At 37.7% G+C, this 11,686-nt stretch overlaps 1 long non-coding RNA gene across 1 annotated transcript; it reads left to right on the forward strand.

Moving 5' to 3' along the window:
- Positions 1-43: 43 nt before the first annotated feature.
- On the forward strand, positions 44-10,676 carry LOC144312933 (uncharacterized). The gene is made up of 3 exons (XR_013378588.1): positions 44-1,556; positions 9,812-9,878; positions 10,626-10,676. It is a non-coding gene; the product is annotated as an uncharacterized LOC144312933 (long non-coding RNA).
- Positions 10,677-11,686: the final 1,010 nt, after the last annotated feature.

An 11,686-nucleotide genomic window follows, 5' to 3' on the forward strand; every position in this document is an offset into this window, starting at 1 on the left:
GGATGCCTCACTCACAATCATAGAAATAAACTCCAAACCCTGAAGTGAGCTCCCATTGGCCATGGCTACATTAAGTGATCCTGTTTTCTGGCCATGGCCAATTCATTTACTCAATTAGGTGGTTATTAATTCAATGTTTAATGAGCACCTACTGGATGCCAGGCACAGATGTATGGTAATGAACAAGACACAGCAGCCTTCGTGGAGATAGATCCAATGGTAGATAATAGATCCAGGGGTAAAAATTTGACAGAAGCCAAGACAGTCAGATTTCTTTCTCCTGGTAATTTTAAACAAGAAGAGAAGCACAGAGCAAGACTAATCACATTAATGTCCGTGTTCCAGAGAGAAACTCACCTGCTGCTGCAGAGGTTCCTTGGGGAGGACTTGGCTTCTTTGCCTCCCTACGTCTTGATTGCTCAACCTTTCCTTGATAGTTTTCTGTATCTTTATCCTGAAACTAATTAGAGTCAGTTTCTGTTGCTTGCAATAAAAAAAATACAGAATGGGTATAGGTTAGTAGGGGCAAATCAGGCAGGGCTTCTGATGCCATGTTAAAGATTGGGGGGAGGGGAGAGAAAGAGAGAAAGAGAGAGAAAGAGAGAGGCCTAGTTGGGGGAAGGGGACAGCAGGAGAGGGAGAGAGAGAATCTTAAGTAGGCTCCACACTCAGCACAGAGCCAGATGTGGGGCTCATTCTCACAACCCTGAGATCATGACCTGAGTCACAATTAAGTCATCTGCTTAACTGACTGAGCCACCCAGGTGCTCTTTAGACTTTCTTTATCTTAGGTGGGACAAGAAGCAAGGAAGTGATATGATCAGATTGTATTTTAATGACCTTCCGTTAGCTGCTGTGAGGAGAATGGAAAGGCAGAATGTAAAAGAGAAGTGGGTAGTTCAGCTAGGAGACCATTTAGTTCTCTGGATGACAAAGTAATTCGTACTAGAATGTGGACAGTGGAAATGGAGAGAAGTGATTCAGATGGATATGCTATAGAAGTAGAATTAGTAAGATTTGGGGAAAGGATTGAATGTGAGAGGGGTGGGGTAAAGGTATCAAGGATATGCCCAGGTTTCTGCCAAAAGCTTCTTGACCAAGGGCAGTGACATTTACAGATTCAATGAATCTGGATGTAGAGCAGATCAGTGAAGGAGAGCAAGAATTCAGTCTTATTGATTTCTAGAGATCTTTATAAATAATAGATATAAATTTCCAATTTATAAATTCAAGCTGAATAAAATGTTTATCTAATGTAAATTTGTATATTCAACTAAAAAAGCAACTGGCAATTCAATTGTGAATATTACATCTGCAGAGAGAGAAAGAGAAAAAAAAGAGAAAATTCCTCTATTGGCATAATATTAACTAAGCTTTTCTGTGTGAAATAACTTAGGCCATGATAGAAGCATCTTGAGTAATAAGAACTTTATACAGTTTAACCTCTAGCATGAATTCATTCTGAAACAGGAAAGAATATTGTCATTAAATGTGTCATTTGAGTTTCTTGGGTCTCATTTTGTCTTAGAAGAAACTATCCTCCTCCATTCCCCAAGGTAATTAATCATTTTCCTTATTTTGTAGACAGCCCTATTGTATTATTTCCTTTATAATTTTTAATGATATTCATATTACTTGCAAGATGTATCTGCCAGATAATCATATTCTAATAAGTATGCACTATTGCTGCGATATCAGATAATCCCCAAGTTCTATGCTTTATCAGGGACTTGACATTTAAAGATAGAGTATATTATTAGAAGTTCACTAGAATCTTAAGATTCTTAATACTCCTAAAACAAATTAACGGAACACATTGAAAACTTACAAATAATTGCAATTTAACTTGAAAATATTTTAATAAAAGCTACCCTTTGATTTACATTACTAGTTTTTTCATCCCTAAAAAATAAACATTTTTAAACCATATCTACTCAAAACACGGATTTCAACTGACAAATCAGCCACATGTATCCTAACATCCTGAAATATTTATTCTAGGGAAAGCATTGTATTAGGTAGAATAATTTTTTTAAAGATTTATTTATTCATTTTAGAGAGACAGAGAAAGAGCTTGAGTCGGTGGAGGGGCAAAGGGAGAGACAGAAAGAGAATCCCAAGCTGACTCCCCACTGAGCACAGAGCCAGAAGCAGGGCTCAATCTCAAGACCCATGAGGTCATGACCTGAACCAGAATCACAAGTGGGATTCTTAACCAACTGAGCCACCCAGGAACACTAGTAGAATAATTGTGATTGCAGGTCTCAGAAAAATCAACTACAACCTAAATAATGAGGAAATATATGAATTGGAAAATGAATCCCAGAAGTAGGACAAGCTTCAGTGCTGACTTAAACCAGCAGCCCTAGCTCCATTTCTTTGCAAGTCTCTTGGCTCTGCCTTTTTTGTATGTTGGCTTGACCCTCAGCTTGATTGTGAAAATGCTGCGGCCATTACAGGCTTCATATCTAAGGAAACTACTGCCAGAGGAAGAGACAGGCAGTTACTACTGGAAGCTCTCACAGAATCATAAGGAAGAACCTTCTCAGAATTTCAGATCAAACATTTCTTCACATTTCATTGGTTCAATCTGGTCACATGCCTGGTCCAGAACCAGATACTGACACAGGGTTAAAATTACTCTTACATTGACCAGGTCTGTATCAGTCAGAGTTCTCCAGAGAAATAAAACCAATGGGGGGAAGGGGGAGTGGGTAGTGATATCTCCATCTACATATCACAAAGATAATCTCTTTAAAGTCAACTTATTATTTGTTAATCACATCTACAAAATACTTCACAGCAACACCTAGGTTAATCTTTGATTAGATACCTGAATACTCTAGCTTACCTAGGTTGACACATAAAATTATCACATGCAGAAGAATGCAACTGGACCATTTCTTCACACCATACACAAAAATAGACTCAAAATGGATGAAAGACCTAAATATGAGACAGGAATCCATCCAAATCCTAGAGGAGAACATAGGCAGCAACTCCTCTGACCTTGTCCACAGCAACTTCTTATTAGACAGGTCTCCAAAGGCAAGGGAAACAAAGGCACAAGTGAACTATTGGGACTTCATCAAGATTAAAAGCTTTTGAACAGCAAAGGAAACAGTCAACAAAACTAAAAGACAACCAACAGAATGGGAAAAGATATTTGCAAATGGCATATCAGATAAATGGCTACTATCCATTTATAAATTTATAAATCTATAAAGAACTTATCAAATTCAACACCCAAAGAAAAAATAATCCAATCAAGAAATGGGAGAAGACATGAACAGACATTTCTCCAAGGAAGACCTACAAATGGCCAAGAGACACATGAAAAAATGCTGAACATCACTTGGAAACAGGGAAATACAAATCAAAACCACAATGCGATACCACCTCATACTGGTCAGAATGGCTAAAATTAACAAGTCAGGAAATGACAGATGTTGGCAAGGATGTGGAAAAGGGGAACCCTTGTACAATGTTGGTAGGAATGCAAGCTGGTGCAGCCACTCCAGAAAGCAGTATAGAGGTTCTTCAAACTGTTGAAAATACAGCTACCCTATGATCCAGCAATTTTACTACTGGCTATTTACCCCAAAGATACAAATGTAGTGACCCAAAGGGGCAACTGCACCCCAATGTTTATAGCAGTAATGTCCACAACAGCCAAACTATGGAAAGAGCCCAGATATCCATCAACAGGTGAATGGATAAAGAAGATGTGGTATATATATATATATACAATGGATTACTATTTAGCCATCAAAAATGGAATCTTGCCATTTGCAGCGACAGATGGAACTAGAGGATACTATGCTAAGTAAAATAAGTCAAACAGGGAAAGACAATCATCATATGATCTCACTCATATGTGGAATTTAAGAAACAAAATAGAGGTGATAAGAGAAGAGAGGAAAAAACAAAACAAGATGAAATCAGAGAGGGAGACAAACCATAAGAGACTCTGTTTTTTGTTAAAGATTTTATTTATTTAATCATGAGAGACACAGAGAGGCAGAGACATAGGCAGAGGGAGATGCGGGCTTCCTGCAGGGAGAGCCTGAATGGGATTCGATCCCAGGACTACAGGATCACGACCTGAGCCAAAGGCAGATGCTCAACCACTGAGTCACTCAGGCATCCCAGAGACTCTTCACCTTAGGAAACAAAACTGGGGGTCCTGGAGGAGATAGGGGTAGGGGGATGGGGTAGCTGGGTGATGGGCATTAAATTAAAGAAAGTATAATGAACACTGCATATTATGTAAGACTGATGAATCACTCACCTCTACCTCTGAAGATAATACATTATATGTTAATTAATTGAATTTAAATAAAATAAACATAAAAAACAAAAAAACTATCACAAGTTCTATTGCTGAATTTGTGAGGAGAGTGTTAAAAAAGGGTAGAAATGAAAACTTGTACAAAATTGGGGTTCTACTAGGAGGAAAAGAACTGGATGCCAATTCGGCAAGCAAAAACATCCACTATTGACACGGATCATAATTAAGTCTCACTATCTCTATGATCTCTGCTGGTAACACCCAAATTGATAACTTTCTCATGCTGAAATTGTGACCATATTAGAGAGTTGAGTTTGGTAAGTGAATTGATAGCCAGTGTAATGTTTGGAGAGGCAGACACACATTACAAAGTGCTTTTTTCAATTAGACATTGTCTCAGTGAATTAGGATTAATTATGAGTTATAGACAAAACCACAGAGGCTTAAGATAGATGCTCATTTCTCTCTCAGATTCAAGAAGTCTAGACGTTTCCATTCTCGAGGTGTATAAGCACTCCATGGTGTCAGGGTGCCAGATTTCTTCCATCTCGTTGCTTTGCCACAAGTGTTTCCTTCCTAAGGAAGGTAATTAGCTCTTGATTTCAGGTGGTTTGTGGAATTCTAGCCACTATATTCATATTCTAGCCAATAGAAAGGAAGAAAGGCAGATCATGTTCCTTCCTTTTAAGGAAACTTCCTGGAAGCTGCATTGACCATTTTCACTTAAATCCTATTAGGCAGAACTTAATCACATGGTCATACCAGGGTATAAGAAGCTAGAAAATGTAGGCTTTATTCCCAGCAGCCCATGTGCCTCCCATGTGGTGACTATCCTAGTTTATCTGGAATTTAGGGCTTCCAATGAGACACAGGATTTTTAGTGCTAAATGTTGGTCACCATAGTTCCATTACTCTGGAAAGAAAGGAGAATGGATATTTTCCAACAGTGCCACAACCAACTGGAGGTTTTTTCATTGTAATTGATAAGAAATTAGACTTAAAATGGCATAAGCTAAAAACAACTACAAAAAACAATTTGTTGAAAGATGTAACTGAAAAAACAGAGGGCCAGATAAAGTCATTATAACCAGGTCTCTTCCAAACTGCCTATTTCCCTTGCCTCTCTGTTGGCTCCATTCTCAAACAGGTGGTACCAATGGTGGCATAAGGCTGCCAGCAGCATGGGGCTCCCAACTTTAAATTAGAAACCAGTCAAAAAGAAGAGCCTTATCTTCTAACAACCAGAACAAAATATAAGACCCTGGTCCTCATGTGCCTGAATTTGATCAAATGCTCCTCCCCTGAGCTCATTACTATCCCTAAGGTATCACTGTCCCTTGGAGCAGGTGGGTCCATCCCTCCTGCTAATCTATTAGACCAGAAAGCAATGAAGGGAAGTTTAATTTTAAAAACTGTAGATACTGGGATGCCCGGTGGCTCAGCAGTTGAGTGTCTGCCTTCAGCTCAGGGCGTGATCCTGGAGTCCCAGGATCAAGTCCTACATTGGGCTCCCTGTGTGGAGCCTGCTTCTCTCTCTGCCTCTGTGTGTGTGTGTGTGTCTCTCTCATGAATAGATAAAATATTAAAAATAAAATAAAAATTGTAGATACTGAGAAAAGGGCGGTTGGAGGCTGCTGAGTTTCGAAAACACTAATGTTCACTACAGATGGTACTGTATCATCCCTAATCCCTTTGCCATGTCTATACTATCAGAAAAGCAGAGACACTCAGATGAAAAAAAAAAAATCTTGCTCTTTCACAGGTAACACGTGTGCAGGATAACATTTTGTTTTTTATTAGAGAGAGAGAGAATGCACAAGCTGGGGGAGAGGGAGAAGCAGACTCCCTACTGAGCAGGGAGCCCAGCACAAGGCTGGATCCCAGGACACCGGGACCATGATCTGAGCCCAAGGTAGACACTTAACTGACTGAGCCACCCAGGTGCCCCAGGATAGCATAGTCTTAAAACACCTTTTCTGTCTGCCTCTTCCTTCCTCATTCCTGTCCCATCCCGTCTTCATGGTCTTTATTCATCCTTTATTCTTATTCCCAAAGAGCTTTAACCAGTTTTCCTAAGTAGATACAGAAGATTCTTCAAGTCCCTGACAAAAATTATCCAAAGGGCCAATACACCCTTGTTCAGTTAATCTGGCCAAACCTGGAATTATCATTTCCTACCTCATCTGTGATCCCCCAGTTCCCATCTTGGAATCATCCTTGAATCCTATTACTCACTCAGCTCCATTCTAGTTCCATCCAATCAGATACAAAGTTCTGAATATTTTACCTCCTCTCCTTTCCCAGTAGAGGTGAGCAACTATCCAACCAAAGTTTTGATTAACATGTTCAGTTTTAAAGAGGATGATTGAGGACAGCCCCAGTGGTGCAGAGGTTTAACGCCGCCTGCAGCCCAGGATGTGATCCTGGAGAACCGGGATCGAGTCCCGCTTCGGGCTCCCTGCATGGAGCCTGCTTCTCCCTCTGCCTGTGTCTCTGCCTCTCTCTCTCTCTGTGTCTCTATGAATAAATAAATAAATAAATAAATAAATAAATACATACATACATACATACATACTTAAAAAAAATAAAGAGGATGATTGAGATAGGGTAATGGCCCCACAAACACATCCATGCTCTAATTTCTAGAACCTGGGAATGTTACAGTACATGGTAAAGGAAAATTAAAGTTGCAGATGGAATTGTGATTGCTAATCAGCTGAATTTAAAATAGGGAAATTACCCTGGATTATCCGGATGAGCCTACTGTAATCACAAGGGTCAAAAATGGAAAAGGGAGGCGGAAGTCAGAGTAATGCTATATAAGAAGAACTTGACTCACCTTTGCCAACTTTGGAGATGGAGAAAGGGGGTTATGAGCCAAGGAATGTAACCTCTAGAAGCTGGAAAAGGCAGGGAAACCGATTCTCCCCTAAAGCCTCCATTAGGTTTAAATTAGTTTGTCATAGATTGCCACAAAATCAATGTCTTAAAACAACACGCATTTATTCTCTTCTGGAAAATAAAATGGAGGTCAGAATTCCAAAATCAGTTTCAACAGGTGTCAACAGGGCCATACTCCCTCTAGAAGTTCTAGGGAAGAATCCATTTCCTGTTTCTCTCCAGCTTCTAGAGCTGTATTTTTTACATTCCCTTACTCATGGCCCTTTCATCTGTCTTCAGAGCTAGCAGTGTGGTAGATTGAAATCTTTTCATGCTTTTATCACATTACCTTCTTTTTGAAGTCAAATCTCCTGACATCCCAGATTCCTGTATGAATCCAACTTCTAATTCTTTGCTGCCAACCCTTAAGACTTGTTAGAAATTATGCCTAAAGGACAACCGGCTTTTCCATTATTGGACCACTACTGTCCAATGGAACTTTTTGTGATAATGGATATGGTCTATACTCGTGCTATATTGCATATAAAATGAATCATATACAGTCTTTTTTGACTTGCTTCTTTTGCTCACAACATCTCCAAGGTTCACCCATTTTTGCAGCATGTATCAGTACTTCATCCCTTTTTCTTACCAATTAAGATTCTACTGTTTGGATTTACCGCATTTTGTTTGTCTATTGATCAGTCGATGGGAATTGTGGTTGTTTTCACCTTTGGCAATTAAGATTGCTATAAACATTTCTGTGCAAGTTTTAGTGTGACCATATGTTTTCACTTTTTTAGGGTAAGAAATGAACTGCTGTGTCATATGGTAACTCTATGTTTGTTTTGACAAACTGCCAAGATTGTTTTCCATATAAGGGTTCTATTTTCTTCACATTTTCATCAATATTCGTTATTTCTCTTTTTGATTCTAGCCATCCTACCAGGTGTACGTGGTATTGTGTTTTCCCTAAAGAAATGGTGTTGAGTATCTTTTTCATGCACTTCTTGGCCATTTCTTTGGAGAAAACAGCTATCCAGATCCTTTGTACATTTTTCAATGGGCTATTAAATTTTTTATTATATATATATAGCATATTTAAGTCTTTAATATATAAAAAGCTCTTTATATATTCCAAATAGAAATTGTTTAGGAGATGTATGGTTTGCAAATATTTTCTCTTATTCCATGGGTCATTTTTCACTTTCTTAATGGTGTCCTTCTTTTGCTCCTCATACTTTCCATGTCCTATCTAGGAGCCCACCACCAAATCTGAGGCCATGAAATGCCTGTGTCTTCTAAGGGTTTTATAGTTTAGCACATTTTACATTTGGATCTTTGATCCATTTTGCATTAAGTTTTGCTTATAGTGTGAGGAATAGGTCCAACTTTATTCTTCGGCATATGGATATCCAATTGTTGGAAAGAATATTTCTTGCCCATTGAATGAATAGTCCTGGCACCCTTGTTGAAAATCAGTTAAGTTTGTTGATCTTTTTACCTAGTTATACTATCCATTATTGAAAGTTGACTATTGGAGTCTCTATTATTGTTGAATTGTCTATTTCTCCGTTTGTTTCTGTGTTTTTGCTCCATAATTTTGGGACTCTGATGCTAGCTGCATATATATTTATAATTGTAGTATTTTCTTGATGAATTTTCCTTTTATCACGTTTTATGGGTACACTTATGAATGATCTGGCTATGGAGAATAACTGTGTTCCTCTTCCTGCCTCCCCCTGCCCCCCTGCAGCTAAAAGGATGTAAAAATAAGCCATGAAGAGAGTCTAGTTTTATTATTACTAGGATCAACTTTCAATTGATAATTCAATTATTATTGCATAGCTATTCAATTACTGTCAAAAAGGAGGGCCATAGATTATTTATTCTAAAACACAAAGGACATTATTTTTTAATCTACTCATTTCATCATGACGAGAATGTTTCCCTCTTGTTTCCAAATCATTAGTTTCTAGCTCCTCTTTTCCAGGCAATGTCAAAAAATATTTCTTCCAGAAACTAGACTCAGTCAATTAAACATCTGACTTAGGCACAGGTCCTCTGTTCAAGCCCCATTGTAGTTGGGCTTCCTGCTTAGCATGCTCAGTAGGGAGTCTGCTTCTCCCTCTCCCTCTGCTCCTTCTCTTTCTCTCTCACTCATTCTATCTCTCTTAAATAAATAAGATCTTTAGAAAAAAAAAAAAAAACATTAGACTTCTAATCCCTTGAAAGAAGGGAATCTATCTCATTCCTTTTCATACTTCTGCTGTGTAGAAGAGAGCCTGCCCTAGAACAAATGTTTGATGACTTGAAATTTTATAACTGTTTTTATCATCTCCTCAGGAACAGTGTCTATAGATATTTTAAAAAGAAAGTGGAGGTGATGTACCTTTTTATCCCAATGAGATAAAAGATATAAAAGAATATTAATTATAGGAACAGAAGGAATAAAGTCAGAGTCACCTGAAATAGAAGTGATTACTATCGAAATTTCTATAAATATTCTTCTAGGCATCCAAGAATAAACAAAAGCAAATTTTTTCATAGAATCATACTGTCATAGGGCTTTAACCTGATTTTTCTGACTTGCCAATGTCTTGGAGATATTGAAATGTGTCACTCTTTTTAATATTTCAGGGTCTACACAATTAAGAGCTTAAGCAATTACTGGAGTTGGTTCTTACCTTTAAAAATTACACAAATGGTATGTAATTATACATAGTAAAAATTAAAACAAGGCAGTGCATATACATGGAAAATTATACATTCACCTTCACTTTGGACTCCTACTCTCTCTAACCTTCTTGAATAACCACTGTTAACAGGTTAGTTTCCTTTCAGATATCTATGAATTTCCATACAAATATCATAAATATATAACTGTGGTTTATTCCTTTTTACATAAATGGAATCACATTATACACCTTATTCTGCAATTTGATTTAACAATATATCCTGGTGAAGTTCTCCTGTTCAGTACATGCAGACCCCTCTCATTCTTTTTAACTGCTGTGTAGTATCTCCTGGTAAAGATCTAGCATGCTGAAGGGATGGATATTTAAAATGTCATATTTTGCCTTCTAAAATGTAAGAGAATCTGTTTCTTCTGTATCCTGGACAACACTGAGTATAACTAATCTTATTCACAACAGAACCCCTAGCACAACATCACATGGAAGGAACACAATGTCATTAGTCCATAGATTAATGATGTGGCGTACTTTTATAAACCACATTTAACTATATTTTTGTAATAAAAATTGGTGTATTTAATTCATTTAAAAACACATACACGTGTATATATATATCCATATAGTATACAACTTCAAAATTTATTCATATGGATCACACAAAGTTTATAGACCATTACTCTAGAACATGCAGAGAAAAAGACAGTGAAAAATCATAATTATTAGAAGATATTTATATAAAACCCATTTTTCTTCCAAAGTTCTTAAACAAAATGCAAGTGAAGCCTACCTGTTGAAATCTACTTTCCATTCTTTCTACATGTCACTATGCTATCTATGAATCTGTCAGTTTTCCTTTCCTTTCAGTACTTTCCTAACTGCATTCTAGTGAATAGCACTTCAATGCTTTTAGACTGGTTATGTTTTAGGACTAGTCAGTATATTTGTCCATTCTACCCTTTTATCATTCAGAAGGGTTTGCTTAGACATCAATAAATGAAACTGCAGGGTACTCTGAGGTAGGCAGAAAACCCACAGTGTAGATTGCCTGGAGGGTAGCAATGTTTCAAGTAACAGTTTGAGACTAGGGGGAACTGGCTAGTGTCCATTAAGGATAGAGCTGGTGGCTCAGCGGTTTAGTGCCGCCTTCAGCCCAGGGCCTGATCCTGGAGACCCAGGATTGAGTCCCACATCAGGTTCCCTGCATGGGGCCTGCTGCTCCCTCTGCCTATGTCTCTCTCTCTCTCTCTCTCTCTCATGAATAATAAGATCTTTAAAAAAAATTATCCTAAACATTTCCACACATGCTTAAAATTTTTACTTTTTAGTGAAGGCATAATAGTCTTTCAAAAAGATGTACTACAATGTAATGAATTAGTTCCCTATGGCTGGATAAGTGACCCTGACTTGTGTTCTATTGAGCAGCTAAAATAATAAACATGGAACATGATACATTAATAAATCAACGGTGTCACAATCTCTTGGTAGCATGTGTTTTGAAATATATTATTGTAGGCATTAGTTTTCTTAGAGTACAACTAGTAGGATTGTGCTGCAAAATCAATCAATCACCCAATTAACAGGTACATCTAGTTTTGCTTACATGGCTTAAATGATTTTGTTTGCTTAGGGAATTTACAAGTTTGGTCTCCCCTTTGCATTTTATTTTAATAATTGAAAAGAAGGCGTAAGCAAAGACTCTATGTCAGAAGGTCCGTGGTATATATGGGGAGAAGGTGGGCTGAGTTAGCTAAAGCCATAGTTTCCAAACATAATTAGTAAATGTTTGCTTTCAAATAAAATTGGTATTTTTAACCAAATA

The sequence above is a fragment of the Canis aureus genome, chromosome 4 (assembly GCF_053574225.1).
Source record: "Canis aureus isolate CA01 chromosome 4, VMU_Caureus_v.1.0, whole genome shotgun sequence".
Lineage (NCBI taxonomy): Eukaryota > Metazoa > Chordata > Mammalia > Carnivora > Canidae > Canis > Canis aureus.